The 17,210-nt window shown below is 38.8% G+C and overlaps 1 long non-coding RNA gene across 1 annotated transcript; it reads left to right on the top strand.

The window, feature by feature from the left end:
* The first annotated feature begins 9,196 nt into the window (after positions 1–9,196).
* LOC138026082 (uncharacterized) lies at positions 9,197–10,706 on the top strand. Its single transcript, XR_011127224.1, has 4 exons — positions 9,197–9,327; positions 9,589–9,678; positions 10,287–10,364; positions 10,611–10,706. It is a non-coding gene; the product is annotated as an uncharacterized lncRNA (long non-coding RNA).
* Positions 10,707–17,210: the final 6,504 nt, after the last annotated feature.

The following is a 17,210-nucleotide window of genomic DNA, read 5'->3' as shown; positions in this document are numbered from 1 at the left end:
GATGTTTTGGCGGGAATTTACATGGAATGCCGCAAAGGTGTGAGTGCTTTAGCATGTGTGGTTTTAATATCGATAAAATGTGCCTTTGAAATAATAATTTGTGTTCTGAAGTGGTAATTTCGACACAAACTCGTACGATAATGACTCATGAGCAACTGTGGAAAACTTAAAAGCCGAACTTACCGACAACTTTTCTGCCGCTACCAATTCATTGTGGATCCATCCTTTATGTTGCATGCTGTTTATGTTCCATGCATCAACCGACTTTTGGCAGTAAGCGTCTACCTGCCCTTTGAAATAGGAGGGGATGGGGCCACATCAGCATGCATAACAGACAATAATCCTTTCATGAATTGGTAAAATGTTCTTTATATTTGAGACATCGCTCTCATTGATCTACTAGCACTTTTCAAACTATTTTTAGCGATAATTCTGGACTGAGATGTTAATTACATTAAATTTTTCGCAAACCGAGAAGTGTATACGTAATCACTGTGGAAATTAGTTCGTTATATCGAGATTGGCGTTACATAGAAAAACCTACAAGGTATAATTCTTTTTTTTTTTTTGTAACAGTAACGTTACGTTGCTCCATACTGTACCCAGCTGTGAATTGCGATTTGTTAAGATCTGTGGCTACGATTTTCACTGGACAAAGCTGCGTTACGCGTAAACTGAACAGTAATGATACAGTAGTCAAGGCTTTCTCAGACACGAGTTACTTTAAACAATGAAAACTGAACTACTTTCGATGCTGTAGATAAGTGGTCAGGGGCCGGGTCACACTAGTGCAAAAAGTTGTTTATTTTACAAAAACATCTGTCATCATATAGTTTTTGGTAGTGCGACCCTTCTCTCCAAAATGTAAAAAATGAACAGAATGCACCAAATGTTCAAAGATGCCGCCACTTAAAATTGGCGAGCTCTAGACCTCGCCAAAATGTCACAAAATGTCAAAAAAGCTTTTAATAGGTCAACCATGACGTAAAAAGGATTGAAAACCATGATATTTCAAAGCATGATACATTTGGTCTTGGCAATCGCCAACCGCCGGGATTGTTCAGTCTTCTCCGTCTGCTTTGCCTAACTTGACGCCCATAATATCCAACAATGCCAGTTGAACATTCAAGTTGTGAAGACAACGCATTTGAAATAAATTTGCCATTCTAAGCTGCATGCAAGTTAAAAGACAAAAGATTCCAAGAAAAGCGCAAGCTACTTGTCGTGGTTCCATGTTTTAGTTTTGGCCGTGATTATGTGACTCAAGCTTGCTGGGAGATGGATCTTATCTTTCTCTGGTGACACATTGTTTGACACTGTGTGACCCCAAATGTACAAAATGCCGGAAAAGGAAATTCGAGTGAAATATCTCAACAAAATCAATTTTGCCCTTTAGTGCCACCCGGCCCTAAAACGGATACGTGGATTGATAGTAACAGCGTATAATATTACGATTTTCATCGTTGTTGGTCTATTATGTAATCATCAGTTTGTTGCATTATCACGAGGAATTGGCGTTTCACAAAGTTGAGGTTTCACCATAAATATTTACAACGTCGCGCCTTTTGCAACAACAAACAGAGAATTCAGTTTTCTTTCTGGGTCTAACTTTCCTTTCGCTGCCTTTTTCTTTGTGGACTTCCAGGACGGTTGTTCTTTCGTTTTTCTCTTACAACTACCTGCTAAAAAAATAGGAGATAAATAGGAGAGATTATCCAAAACTGCTTCCCACTTCCTTCACAGTGTAACTGGCTTTCGTCTGTGTGATTGTAACTTACGTTTGGACAGCGATCTGCTTTTCGTAGAAGGTCGTTCAAGTTCTGCTCTCTTTGCAATTGATCTGGGTCTCCCTCTGTTGTGTTCTCCAGTTGTTTATACTGTTTTAACGGCCATTCCTTCTACTTGTGGTTTTGGAGAATTTCGTCTGATGCATCAGTCCACTTCTGGCGGTAAATCTTTTCATTTGATGTAAATGAACTCCACCACTTTCTATCATCAGCAGTTATCCTTTTGCATTTTTCTACATAATCTTCTAGTTGCTTGATGTCCAGTAGTTTTCGTGTATCTGGCTTAACAAGACGAAGGGTTCCCTTAGGTAAAGAATGAAGTATTTGTAAACCTTTTCCTTCAGGTAACCAGTTTTTGTCCTTGGCCCAAGCTTTGTATTTCATTTCCCCCTCACCGTCTCTTTTGCTAAATCTGTAGGAGTGAGGGTAAACATGGTTCTTTATGTTGTTAAGGCATGGCTCGATCCATTCTTTTACGTTATACACAAAGTCAACCAAGACAGTTTTTGCAGAAGGCGTGTGTGCCTTTTGAATTCCTTTCTCCAAAGCAGGCAGAGTCATGCAATCCTTTTTCCTCAAGAGTTTGGAAATGCGGCTGAAAAACTAAAGTGTCACATTGTTATAAGATTTTATTTCAAACAAATACAACGCATTTAATTCAGCTTATTCAAATGGCTTACTTGATCGACATCTTCATGGGTATGACCCACCATTAGGAAGGACAGTTGTACCTGTCAAAAGCAGCAATATAACTTTAAAAAATTATTTCTCTCAGTCCGAATTTATTCAGTGCTTCCAGGTGTTTCTGTATCTCACCTCTTTGAATATGCTTTTTTCAACCAGAAGTGCGCAAAAGCCCAGGATATACTTATTCTTGCACTCTAATAGGTACGGTGGTAGGCATCCTCCCTGTGGAAATGAAAAATAGTTCGAGAAAATAAAAGCCAAAAAAAGCCAATTTGAAATTGTATCTTTAAAAAAAAGCACGGTTAAATTAACTGTCTCATACTTCAGAAAGTTCAAGGAAGATGTGCAACAAAACAGACAGCGTCAAATTAGAGTCGTGTGGCCACCGCATCAGATCAATGAAACTGAAAATTCTCCCATGCCCATGAGATATCGCTCCAGTTATGTGGGTCCTTAAGAAGTGGTATGTTTCGTCCTATTAGTAAGTAAAATAGAAACAGGAATTAGTCAGTCTGAGCACGAGGACCTGTGGTGATAAATATGAAATTAGGCGAGTTTTTGCCAACTTACCTTCTTGGATATTATACTCACCTTTGAAAGACAATTTGCATGTGGTATGTTGGTTTTGGACTGATCCATACCATCCAGAATTAATGACAGATAGCGCTTCGGCTCCCGTTCAGCTCTCAAGCAGTTGCCATAATATACTCTCCTTTCAGCCCTTTGAATTGCCAATAGAAAACAAGTCAGTGAGACACAACAAGCATGAAATCTTATTTAATTTCAGTAAACGTACATTTGTTGTTCGTTGTGGAGTTTTCTTTTGATTGCAAAAGATTTCCTCTTGTCCTTATCCGTTGTTCCTTGGAGACAAAGTTTTAAAGCCACACAGACCCCACACTTTGTGAACTTGTTTTCCTATTTACAGAGAGAGAGAGAGAGGGGAAACTATCAGTGAGGCTTTTGGTATGTAAAACTGTGCCTCTTTTTCCATCGGTATTTTATTCGTTAATTCAGGGTTACCCACCTTTGGTATGATAACATTCTTAAATCTCGCTTTCCACATCCATGAAAACGTCGGCCTTGAAACGGGACACAAACCCGTAGACCTCACATCATCGGCATACGTTAGGTAAATCTCTTTTTTGGTGAGACATCTCGGTAGGCAATATTTGTCTTCGTTAGGTATACAGTCAGCACAGCTATCGACGTAATCTGTGTAGAAATAAGTGAATATTGTTCTCCATGACACGCACGAATTTTTCGTAACCGCACTGTTGCAATCGATGTTACAAGCGATGTCTAAAAACATCATGTACTATGACAGATAAAGTTTGTCAAAGCTTCGAACCACGATTCTGCCCTCAGGTAACTGGACTTGACAGTAAGCTTGCTTCCTCTATTCCCTTCTGCGGACGTCCTCCCGTTTTCATTATCCCCTAGAAGACGGTGAAACCTGCATGTAAGATATACAAAAGGATGATAAATACCTTCTCGTGAAAGTTTGTCTCATTATGTTGAAAATGAGAAGAAAATTTCAAGGGTTGAAAAGCAATCCGAGTAAACTGACTGGTATGTACTTGTGATTCTTCCAGTTATTACCGAGAGATGTGGCATTTTACTACTTACATTGTAGAAGAAATGCTGTGAGCATTCAACCATGCTTTTTTGCAAAGGTCGTTTCCATTTACTCGAAATGAATAACATCTCTTCCCTTAAAGAGACATGGTAAGTTGTAAATGACACTATTATCATCCGAACACTTGCTTACTGGTCTGTGACGTCAAACGTGTGGCCAGCAGCAAGGAAGAAGTGAGGAAGGGTTTTCCAAACAATATGAAGAATCCATTTGATAAAACAAAATATCGCTCCGTCAGCAAGCAAACTAGGAAAAAATCGTCGTCACCAGTTGCACTATGATGATGTTAACTTATCAAAATATGTTTATTTTTTTATTGCACTCATGTAAATGAACAGATGTAGGGTATGACAGCTAGAGAGAGCTTACCTCGACCGGCTAGACCCAGTATGACAATAATTATTGACCTCAACCGCAAATTGACTTTACCTTTGTGTTCATAAACTGAGAATGTAAAAAACGTCATGAGAAAGGAACGTTGTTCTTTTTCAGGCAAAGATCTGTAAGTCTTGCGGCATTTCAGTATGTCCTCCTTGTTTATCAATGTTCTTGTGCACATTTTTCTACAGCACGGCATGTTTGAGGCCTTTTCTATTTCCTTCGGGCACAGAGCTTTTTCTTTCCTCACTGATATCCGCTTGGTACATTGGTTTTTTTCTATTCGTAAAAAAAAAAAGAGAAACTTAAGTCCAGAAAGGCAAATAAAAGCCTTCCCATTACTATGTCATAAGCAAAAAACTGTACTTTGTCACTTGTTTCCTTGCCTTTTCCCATGTCTTAAAAGTTGTATACAGCATTCCGGGCAACATCTTCAGTTATACATCAGTGTACTTAAGAAAAGTAATTGAACTTGAAATTACTACAATGTCAATTGGATCGGTCAATAGTCAATACCTTGTTTTGGGCAGCGGCTGCTGTCGCTACTTGGTCACTGTGCAGGCTTTCCTCAATCTCACAATACTCGCTGATACTTGTTACTGACTGTAGGGTGAGTGGAAAAGAAAACCGGATGGAATGAAAGTGGCCCACCTTGGGACTTGGCGTCAATGAATATACTTTTTTTTCAGTAATACCCCATTCACACCAAGAAGACATGTTTAGTTAACGTGGATTTAACAAAATGAAATCTTCTTTTGCCTCCTCTCACGCCACCAGCTGGTTTTGGCCAAGCCTCTAAAATTGATCCATGATTAATACGGGACACTTTAGTGGAGGAAAGCTATGAATAAAAAAATATATGGTCAATGTAAAAATAAAACCTGAAAAACTACAGGGATGGACATTGCAAAAAATCTACGCGTGCAAAAAGAGTTAAATAAAAGACAATTTATAAGTTTACAAGTGAATCTAGCGTGACGCTTGCGATTATGAAAAGGTTGTCGGTGTCATGTGTGCATTACATTAAAATATTGGGCAAAATATGAGAAGACAAAACTTACCGGTTGCCTATCAGAGCATATTTCCCACTTATTGCTGTCTATGTTCAACAAACAACAAATAATTTGCTCCAAGGCTTTTTTATTTTCAGCAAGTCGGTAGTCAATACTGAGTGGTAATATCAGGTTGCGGTTGCGAGGGTCCCTTAAATGAGTTCTCACATAGTCTACTTTCATCCTTGTGTGATGAAACGTCTTGCAGTTACATGCACCGGAACACTGACAGTCTGCATCAAGCGAAGTCTAAAGGATAAGATACCCAGAGTTGTTATCATAATTGCCAAGCAGTCAACAGTATTATTAATAAAAAGCAGCTAATCTGTGGCACATATACCAACCTGTTGTTGTCCTTTCTGTGCTTGTGACATCATCTGCCACATCACGGAGTGGCTATCCTCGAAGACATTCTTGGAGTGTAACAACAGTTTTTCCTCAGGTTGCCATCCAATGTTGTAGTGAAGTAGTGGATCGATATATGTGGGAGGCAAATAATTCCACCTGAACGGGGGTAATTCGTTGCCATCTTCGTTGTCATTATCTTCACCCCGGTAAAAGCCGTGTAGAGTGTCAACCAAACGTTAAATCGCAGGCTCTTCCCAAAACGCAGCGAAATCGTTGCTAGTTGTTTCTTTGATCACCTTCTGTGACATTCACAACAATTCTATCTTTTAAGTAAATTGCAAACGATATCAAAAGGGACAGAAAAAGCGATAGGACGAAATCCATGACTGAGAGATTTGAATGAAACTCAAAATTCCCGCCTTGGCGAAATAAAAACTTGATACGAAGGCGCGCTTATGTGTTATCCAATCAAAACGTATTGTCAGACGTACAATAAGAGCATTATGGCCCCGGGATTATGGCCCACAGTTCGCTGATAATAGGTTCAATGTTCTAATCTAGACTATATCGCATCACAGTACTCATACAGAATAATTGTTTTGCTTTTGATAAAAGGTGAAGAAACGACATAAATTACAGCTTTTCTTTGACCTCCGTAGAATAAAATCTACATTTTCCTCACGGCCGATTAATACTGTTTGAAAGAACCCTTTCATATCTGTCTGTCACTACATAGGTGAATGTACATTGTTTTCTCCGAGTAAATTTCTGCGTAAGTCTGTGGCGAATCAGTCCCTCTCACAGTATGAACTCAGTTGCACCCAACTGTAATACTTCCATGGAAAGGTTGCAAGCCAGATAGTTTGAAGAAACTCTCCCTACAAACCCATGTCACCTTTAGAATACCCCTGGATTTGAATCAATTTGAATCGCTTAAAAAAAAAAAAGAAGTGTAATGATGTGACTTATATCCTTATAAGATTTGATATTTACTGGAAACAGACGTATAATATATGAAATGGTTTAAACGCTCTTTTATATGAACTCCATGTACGTACAGAAATCGAATCTATGAGAAGTGGAGCTCGTCTCACTTGTTGAACCACAGGCGGCTTTCCTTCAAGGGTGTGAAGTGAATTCGATCACGGCCTTTTTGTTTTCGGTGTGGCACATGTAGCTTTTATCCTACAGAGATCAAAGAAAATATGTAATTTATGTAGTTTCTTCAACTTTTATCCCCTTCACCCGACAGTTAATGTCAACTTAGTGTGTGCTAATTTTCCCTCTCTGCAAAGCAAAAACGATTATTCTGTATGAGTACCGTGATGCGAAGTAGCCTTGATCAGAACAATGAACCTCTATTATCATGCCACACCAAAATGCATGATAAGTTGCATGCAGTTCCGTTTTACGTTTTAGAGGAAAGTCACATCAATATATCAAGAAAATTTAATTTACGAAGGACGAGTCAGGGTTTTAAACATTTCTCGGTGTATGGTTCAGTTTTGAAGATGAAACTGAGTGCCACAGTTTGAACACATCACAACGTACTTTAATTTTCTTACTGACTGTCGTGAATTTGTGGGTGTTTGCGTGCAACCGCGACTCTAGTCTCAGGTTGACATTATCCCGAACAGGATGAGAAGTCCACACCTAAAAAGAGAACCGCACAGGAATTTCGTACCACTTTAACATCTGGTGGAGTCAGATAGAATTTATGAGCCGTATAGCATTTAACTTCACACAGCACAAACTTTATTTGCCATATCAAAGCATGCAAACGAGAGATTCACCAGCTTTCTCAGCTCAAAGGCAGGTATTTCCCGGACAAGCCACGTCAATTGAACCAGTACCTATGCCAGAGGCGACTACAGGACCGTCAAGCCAAAACGCAGCCAATCCGCAAAATTCTCTGTCCATCTTCACTCCCCCTTTTTACCCAGCACCATTTGTACCGTTCACATATGGGATGCCACCAGCATTCTCACAAACCTACAACCTTCAATATCCAACCACTCTACGACAAATACTTCCGAAGCCTCAAGTGGTGGAAGATTCTCAGTCAAGCTCTTCCACCAGCCGACCACCTGACTTCATAACCCATGTACAAACAATAAGACAGTCCCTTTATCAGTTATGTGGCATCGACGAAACACACGAACCACCGCGAGAAGGTCAAGCTTATTCAAAGTGGCGAAAGTTGGTGATTCAACAAGGAAAACCAGTAAGCACACAGCCTTTTAATCTTTCCCCTTGAGTATTTTCACTTCGTAAAAGATTTAAACGACGTAAATAAATCTATAATACATGTAATTTTTCTTCTTGCTCTCATGTGTCTCTTACACTTATATATGGATAATATATATATTATTTCTACATTATTTGCAGCACAATATGTCTCACTACATAATGGTAGCCAGGGTATCAAACCGCTGCTTTTCTATAGTGCTGCAGATACCAAATCGTTTGAACACGAAAGTCACACAGGGTGATTTCATGGCCCTGTACAATAGAAGTGAAGAAGAACAGTTTAAACTCCTGTCGGATGTATTGGAGGAACACATTTCATTTCAAGAACTGAAGCGGCGAAAGGTCATTCGATGTCGTATTTCTTTTTGTACTTAGTTTAATAGTTTTTCTATCAGAAGTAAGTTAAAAGTTTTATTTATCTCCTTGTAGCGCGAAAAGGGGGCCCCATCAATACAGAAAGTAGCGACCGGAAATATAGAAGAGGTAAATGCAACCCGTAGAGCACGCAATAACTAACCACCTAAAGTTTCGATACAAATCAGCTGTATCCAGTGTAAAAGTAATTTTTTTTCTTTAACTTTGAACAGTTACAAGAAGAAGTCTCAAGATTGAAAAGCCAAAATACGGATCTCCGAATTAAGCTGGAGCAGGTGATGTGTTTTCAGTGTCATTCTTTTGCCATAAGAGCAGCCAGCTACAGTAACTGACGGACATTGTTTTGTGATTGATGAACTTATATTGTGTTGTAGGCCGTTGAAGATCTTGACAATGAAAGGAAAAGAGCGAATAAGCTGGAGAGGAGGCTTAAAGTACTCGAGAAAGAAAGTGAAGAGGTAAGGGAACCGTGTTCAAAAACTGCTGTATTTCGAGGTCACTAAAACGGCCAGAGTCCTTACGTGCAAGCAAGTACCATCCTATGCAAGGCAAGGGATATAAGGGTTCCTTAGTAGAAGGAATGTAACAAGCTGTTTCTAATTCTTTGCCTAAGTAACACTGAAATCAACAGGTTGAAATAACATAAGACAAAAGTTAAGTTTGACCCTAATTTTCTTGGCAGGAGTTTTCGCAGTACCGGAGAGATGTAGATAGTCTAAGAGACGAGACTTATGATTTTGTGAAGGGCTGGGTCAACAAAAACTGTGTCCTTCATAAAGACGAAGAGTCAGATGTTTCAAGTGCGGCTAGGGTAAGTGGACCCCATGAGTAGTGTTCATAAGTGGCTGAGTAATACTGAAACAAGTACATCATTTAAGCATTGAATCTGAACGAGTTTAACACTCTGCCGCAACAACGAAGACTCTCACGCCAGGGGTAAAAAGTCCAAATGTATCAGGATGCCGAGCATCTTACAAGTCACAGTTGAGGCAAATGAATTAATCGAGCGTTGTTTCATTTGCCATGCACTAACTGGCAGGGCAATGAAAATAGTTCTTTAATTCTTTTGTAGATTTCATCCCCAGAAGACAAGGAATCCACAGATAATGAGGGAGCAATAATCAGCAGTGACGAGGACGTGCCTCTGTCATCCCTAGCACGGGTAAAAAAAAAAACGTAGAAAATAGAGGTTTTGAATAAAAGGATTCTTAGGTGTATTCTAAATGATTTCGAATCTACATATTGTAACTTATTGGACAAAATAAACTGTGTTTCTCTGCGTAATAAACTTATACACGTGTTAATTTTAGTTACAAAAGTTTATTTTTAACCAAGGATCCTATCTATATGAGGAATACGTTCACTATCCGTAGCAGCTTTTATAATTTACGCGGAGACTATATTCTGACCCTCCCTATACCTAACACAAGTACCTATTGCACAGAATCGTAGTCCGTAAGTAATTGTATATTTTGTTGATCTCTTTCGTTATTGTTTTCTCGGAGAAATTAGCTCTTGTGATAGCTACTCTTAAATTTGAGAAAAAAATTAAGTTCATGTATGTGTGCGTTTATGTATGTATGTACAAACGGTAAATTCTTGCAAAAGGTCTCCTGAGGAATCTAGGAGTAAAATTTATGTAATATAGCATAATTGGCCACCTTTATCTCTCAGTAGGTAGACCATAGCGGCGCAAGAGTGCCCGACATGAAATGGCCACACGTACTCTCGCCTGCAATCACTGAGAAAAATTATGTCTAATGTTTCCAGACTAAGCACACAATTGAGGTTGATGGTGTCTTCGAGAAGACACGGAAATCTTCACATGCGGTCTCTTCTAGTTGAAAGGTGAGTTTACAAAGGTTACCAAATGCAGTTCGTAAAAGGAAAAAAATACCGAAATACATTTTTTCTTTCTCATATAAGTCAACCCCACAAAGTTTTGCCCGCGCACATTACAAGACAATTTGCAGCGCTGAACGAGCCACAACGCGCTCATAACTTCATTCCTCTTGGTAGAATCAGAGGCATTATTTTCCCATATTAATGTTCATTGCCAGGTTAGTTTATAAATTGATTTTTCTTATTCTATAGAGTTCTGACCCAGACAAAGAAAGTCCATCAAGAACAGAAACCGCTCTGGAAAGATTAAGGGCCGCAGCAAGCAACAAAAGGCAGCAAGGAAAAGGTGTGATATGGTCACGGTTCAGTCCTCCTTCTCTCGACAAACTTTGTAAAACAGTTACATACATTTTACATTCCCATTTTGAACATATGGTTTTGACAGATTTTTTTTAACAGGATGCTTAGTTAATTAATAAATGATTGCGTGTTGTTTCAGGTTAAACACAAGACAAGTCGTTTGACAAAACCCATATGTTCTTCCAAGGTAAGCAACTTGAAATCGTGATTGCATATTAGAGTGGGGTTTGTTCATTTTACACCTGGAAAGGAAACAAACATTAAACAAGTCAGACACACACGAAAAAGAAAAGGCTCATGACCGGTCGTTAAGAGCGATCGCATGCCAAGCCGCTTTTTCGACTTTCCATGTAACCCGACTTAGAATTGTTCGAATTTGGCGACTCGGTAAACATAACGATTTGTTATAGCTCAGGAACATTTTTCCCCAGCTTCCCGATATTTTTTAGGACAGCATTAATCATCACTTACGAGGACGTACCTCTGTCATCCCTAGCACAGGTAATACAAACTTTGACAAAGGGCAATTTGTTGCAAAACGTCTGCTGACAAATCTAGGGGTAAAATATATCTAATGTAGAATAATTGCCCACCTGTATCCTCAGTGGGTGGACCATATCGGCTCACGAGAGTGCCCGACATACAATAGCCACACATACTCTGGCCTGCTATCACTGAGAAAAATTGTATCTGATGTTTGCAAACTAAGAGCGCAATTGAGGACGATGATGTCTTGCAAAAGACACGGAAATCTTTAAGTGCGGTCTCTTCTAGTTCAGAGGTGAGTTCACAAAAGTTACCAATTCTAGTTTGTAAAAGCAAACAAATTAAAACGTCACAGATAAGCTCGTCAAAAGCTAACTGAAATACATTTTTCCTTCCAGTGTAATTCAACCCCACAAAATATTGCCAGTGCAATTTAGAGCGCTGAACGAGAATCAATGCACACAGAAATTTTATTCCTTCCTCTTGGTGGAATCAGAGGCATTATTTCCCATATAAATGTTCATTGTCAAGTTAGTTTATAAATTGATTTTCCTTATTCTATAGAGTTTTATTTCCAATATAAATGTTCATTGTCAAGTTAGTTTATAAATTGATTTTCCTTATTCTATAGAATTCTGACCCAGACGAAGAAAGGCTGTCAAGCCCAGAAACCGGTCTGGAAAGATTAAGGGCCGCAGCAACAAAAGAAAGCAAGGAAAAGGTGTGATGTGGTCACGGTTCAGTCCTACTTCTCTCTACAATCTTTGTAAAACAGTTACATTACATTTTACATTCCCATTAACAGGATGCTTGGTTAATTATTAAATAAATGATTGCGTGTTGTTTCAGATCAAACACAAGACAAGTCGTTTGACAAAACCCATATGTTCATCCACGGTAAGCACCCAATCCAGTAACAACTTGAAATCATGATCAGTTGAATGCGTATCAGAGTGAGGTTTGTTCATTTTACATCAGGAAAGGGAACAAACATTAAATAAGTCAGACCGAAAAAAAAAAAGAAAAAAAGAAAAGGCTCATGGCCTGCCGTTAATAATTATCGCATGCTAAACTTCCAATGTGAGCCACCTAGAATTGTCCGAATTTGGCCTTATTACACCATGGCAAGCAACTCGGTAAAGATAATGATTTCTTCAGTACAGTTCAGGCCTAATTTTGCCTAGCTGCCGGATATTTTTTGGTGAGATTGACTACTTTGCTTAGTTGAACGGTTTTCAGTTGGTGGGTACCTTACAGAATGTTCATTTTAGAATATATTTAAAACGCGGTAAATGTTTGCACAGACCCAGAGGACACTTCCTGCTGAGTATATAATTGAAATCATTGGAATGAGGCACAGTAACAAACACTAAATTTCCCATATTATTTATATTAACAGCCTGTTAGACCTATTGCTGGGGATCACAAGAAAGGTATAGTGGCCCCGTTCATGGATCTAAACTTGAACTTTCCCTAGATACGTTAGCCATAAAAGTTCTGCGATCAATCGTTTCTCTTGCTATTTTCAGATAAAGGCCACTTATCACAGTCTTTCAAGGATGATTGGGTAAGGCGCTGTCCTCCAGAATCCCATCTTAAATGACCATAGCATGAGGGAGTATTTTATTCGTTTGAGACCTCATATTACTGATATTTTTCTTCTCTTAGGACTACAGTATTACAGTCTTAATGGAAGGAATGGGTCGCTGTTGCGTATGAAGAGGACTTCTTTGTTGGGCAAATAGAAAAGAAACTTGCCAAGAAAGTTCGAGTAACTTTCTTAGAAGAACGAAGAGACGAATTTTTTAGCAGGCCGAAACGACAAGACAGGGCAGACATAAAGCCTGCATTTATTTTCTGTCGCAACTTAGAAGTTCTACGAGAGAAAAATGGTTATATTGTAAACCATCTAACAGAATTACGCCAAAATTTTCAAGGCTTTTCTTCGAAGTACTTCTCTCAAAATAATTGAATTCGCATTGTTTAAAAACTGAATTTCTGTCTACATTTGTTAAGAGAAACTGAATATTAAAATAAAACATCCAAACAATGACTGGTTTAAATGCATTTTGGGTGAGAAAAAATTACATTCTCATACAATTCACAAAATTTAACTGTCACAACACTTAGTTACTCGAAAAAATTCAGTGCAATTATTTGCATTGAGTGAACAAACAGCCATATCTCGGCTTCAATGTTAAAATATTTCGTGAGGAGATAAATGCTGTTGAGGCTCCACCCCTTCTCATTTCAAAGGGTAGCCACGCACCCTTGGTGTCAAACACCTACATTAGAAAGGAAGCGCATGAACAACATCGAACAGGCTCTCTCTTCACCGTGGGAGAGAAAGAAGACAAGTCGGTCGGTGGACCGGCGTCAATGAAATAATTATTTCCTGCTCGTTTTAGCCTTGCGCCTAACAAACTCGATGCTATAGAATGAGAACAAATAGTCATACACAGCGTTGCAACATAAGGAATGGATCCACAATGAACTGGTAGCGGCAGAAAAGTTCTCGGTAAGTTCGGCTTATACGTTTTGCACACTTGCTTTGTGTCGACATAACCACTTAAGAACACAAAATATTGTTCCGAAGGCACGTTTTAAGCACTCGCGCCTTCGTGGCATTCCAAATAAATTTGCGACTGCACTGTGAGTAGATCGATCGACGTTTGACACTTCCTTCCTGCAGCGAAAATATATAGGAGACAGATTTTATCCAAAAAGTGTGTGTTTCCGCAGCATTGATGAATTGTAAGCCAGTCGGCCCGAATACGCGAGAATATTGAATCTTAATAAATAAACGGAATGCGAATTTCGGCTTCGGTCCATAATTTTCGAAGTGCGTCATCTCGAAAACGTCCACGTTTCAAAAGTTTGCAGGCAGTGCGTTTTCTTAAATGTGCAAATTGAAGATTTTCTTTTTAATTTAGAAGAAACAAGAGTTCTGTCAAGCAGTATAACTTGCTTTGAATCAAATCGTAATACTCTTTATTTGGCCCAAGGGGGCTCAAAGGCTAAACTGCATCAATCGTTTCCGTGTAATGCATCTGGCCTTGGTATGTGTAGAAGGTTCTTATTGGAAACACAGAATAACGTTATTCTCTAAGTTATTCTGTTATCGAATAACGCGTATTCGATTGGATAGTTCAATGTTAGTTGAATCTGGACACGTAGGAAAGTTGGTCAATCACCGACATGATCAGCGTCCCAAATTCTCAAGTGAAACTACGATCATTTCTCCCTTCATTCATTTTCAGATGCCATCAACATTTTCTTGTGGGCCTAACAATACAGAGCAAGAAAATTTGCGGCTGTTTGACCTTTGCGTGCCGGAATGTGTCGCGGTTCTGGGCTTAATTATCTTTCCTGCGGTTTCGATGCAAAAACAATCAAGAGGCCTTTGTCAAACAACCGCCTTTTGATGGCCACTTGTTTTGCAAAAAAACAATTAAAAGTGACTGTTAATGTTCCTTCCGAAAATTTGAGGGATTTCGAACGTTATGTTTTAAATTAAAAGAGAAGTACGCGTACTTATTTAAGTGTTTTAACAAATGAGAGAGGATGCAACATACCAGCCGACTCACTTCCTCTGTTTCACAATGAAGCGAGACCATTGGTGAATACAAATAATGATATCCACTGAAACTGGAGTAGTCATCTGGTGTTATCGTGTTATTGAATAACACACTTACAATTGGTTCTAACAAAAACATTATTCGATAATGTTATCAGAACTGTCTGAGAGAGATGAGCTTGATGCTAATTGGTCCTAATGCTTGATAACCGCCGATAACCGATAACAGGGATTAGTCCCAATTATTTTGAACAAGTACCAATTAAAATAAACTAGTGTTATCTACACTTGTCTCAATAGAAATTATGGGTTATCGATTCAAAACATAACATCGATCAGTCGAAGCAAGCTGTGAGATAAATTCTTATGATTGCTTACCAAGCGTCCAGACCTTCGATATTATCAGACTCATTCTATAGCAGATATTAGACCTTGAAAACAGCTATTTTTCTTTTCTTTACAAATGGTACGGTTCGTGGAAACTGTACAAATGGTACAGTTCGCAAAATTGTTGGAACTGGATTTTGTGACGTCATAATTGGTGAGCTCAAAAATCTGCACCGATGTGTATTTTAGACAAGTTTGATTCCTGTTGGCATTTGTGTTTTCTGAATACCAAACTGATTCTATACCAGCATTGTAAGGACCAGTGTGTATTTAAGACCAGTTTGATTCCTGTTAGCATTTGTTTTTCTTCTGAATACCAGACTGATTCTATACCAGCATTGTAAGGACCAGTGTGTATTTTGCACCAGTTTGATTCCTGTTAGCATTTGTTTTTCTTCTGAATACCAGACTGATTCTATACCAGCATTGTAAGGACCAGTGTGTGTTTTGCACCAGTTTGATTCCTGTTAGCATTTGTTTTTCTTCTGAATACCAGACTGATTCTATACCAGCATTGTAAGGACCAGTGTGTATTTTGCACCAGTTTGATTCCTGTTAGCATTTGTTTTTCTTCTGAATACCAGACTGATTCTGTACCAGCATTGTAAGGACCAGTGTGTGTTTTGCACCAGTTTGATTCCTGTTAGCATTTGTTTTTCTTCTGAATACCAGACTGATTCTATACCAGCATTGTAAGGACCAGTGTGTATTTTGCACCAGTTTGATTCCTGTTAGCATTTGTTTTTCTTCTGAATACCAGACTGATTCTGTACCAGCATTGTAAGGACCAGTGTGTGTTTTGCACCAGTTTGATTCCTGTTAGCATTTGTTTTTCTTCTGAATACCAGACTGATTCTATACCAGCATTGTAAGGACCAGTGTGTGTTTTGCACCAGTTTGATTCCTGTTAGCATTTGATTTTCTTCTGAATACCAGACTGATTCTATACCAGCATTGTAAGGACCAGTGTGTATTTTGCACCAGTTTGATTCCTGTTAGCATTTGTTTTTCTTCTGAAGACCAGACTGATTCTGTACCAGCATTGTAAGGACCAGTGTGTGTTTTGCACCAGTTTGATTCCTGTTAGCATTTGTTTTTCTTCTGAATACCAGACTGATTCTATACCAGCATTGTAAGGACCAGTGTGTGTTTTGCACCAGTTTGATTCCTGTTAGCATTTGTTTTTCTTCTGAATACCAGACTGATTCTGTACCAGCATTATAAGGACCAGTGTGTATTTAAGACCAGTTTGATTCCTGTTAGCATTTGTGTTTTCTGAATACCAAACTGATTCTATACCAGCATTGTAAGGACCAGTGTGTATTTTGCACCAGTTTGATTCCTGTTAGCATTTGTTTTTCTTCTGAATACCAGACTGATTCTGTACCAGCATTGTAAGGACCAGTGTGTGTTTTGCACCAGTTTGATTCCTGTTAGCATTTGTTTTTCTTCTGAATACCAGACTGATTCTATACCAGCATTGTAAGGACCAGTGTGTGTTTTGCACCAGTTTGATTCCTGTTAGCATTTGATTTTGTTCTGAATACCAGACTGATTCTATACCAGCATTGTAAGGACCAGTGTGTATTTTGCACCAGTTTGATTCCTGTTAGCATTTGTTTTTCTTCTGAAGACCAGACTAATTCTGTACCAGCATTGTAAGGACCAGTGTGTGTTTTGCACCAGTTTGATTCCTGTTAGCATTTGTTTTTCTTCTGAATACCAGACTGATTCTATACCAGCATTGTAAGGACCAGTGTGTGTTTTGCACCAGTTTGATTCCTGTTAGCATTTGATTTTCTTCTGAATACCAGACTGATTCTGTACCAGCATTATAAGGACCAGTGTGTATTTAAGACCAGTTTGATTCCTGTTAGCATTTGTGTTTTCTGAATACCAAACTGATTCTATACCAGCATTGTAAGGACCAGTGTGTGTTTTGCACCAGTTTGATTCCTGTTAGCATTTGTTTTTCTTCTGAATACCAGACTGATTCTGTACCAGCATTGTAAGGACCAGTGTGTGTTTTGCACCAGTTTGAG

This window comes from Montipora capricornis, chromosome 12 (genome assembly GCF_036669925.1).
Source record: "Montipora capricornis isolate CH-2021 chromosome 12, ASM3666992v2, whole genome shotgun sequence".
Taxonomy (NCBI): Eukaryota; Metazoa; Cnidaria; class Anthozoa; order Scleractinia; family Acroporidae; genus Montipora; species Montipora capricornis.
Note: the sequence above shows the minus strand (reverse complement) of the source record. Positions and strands in the feature narration are given on the sequence as shown.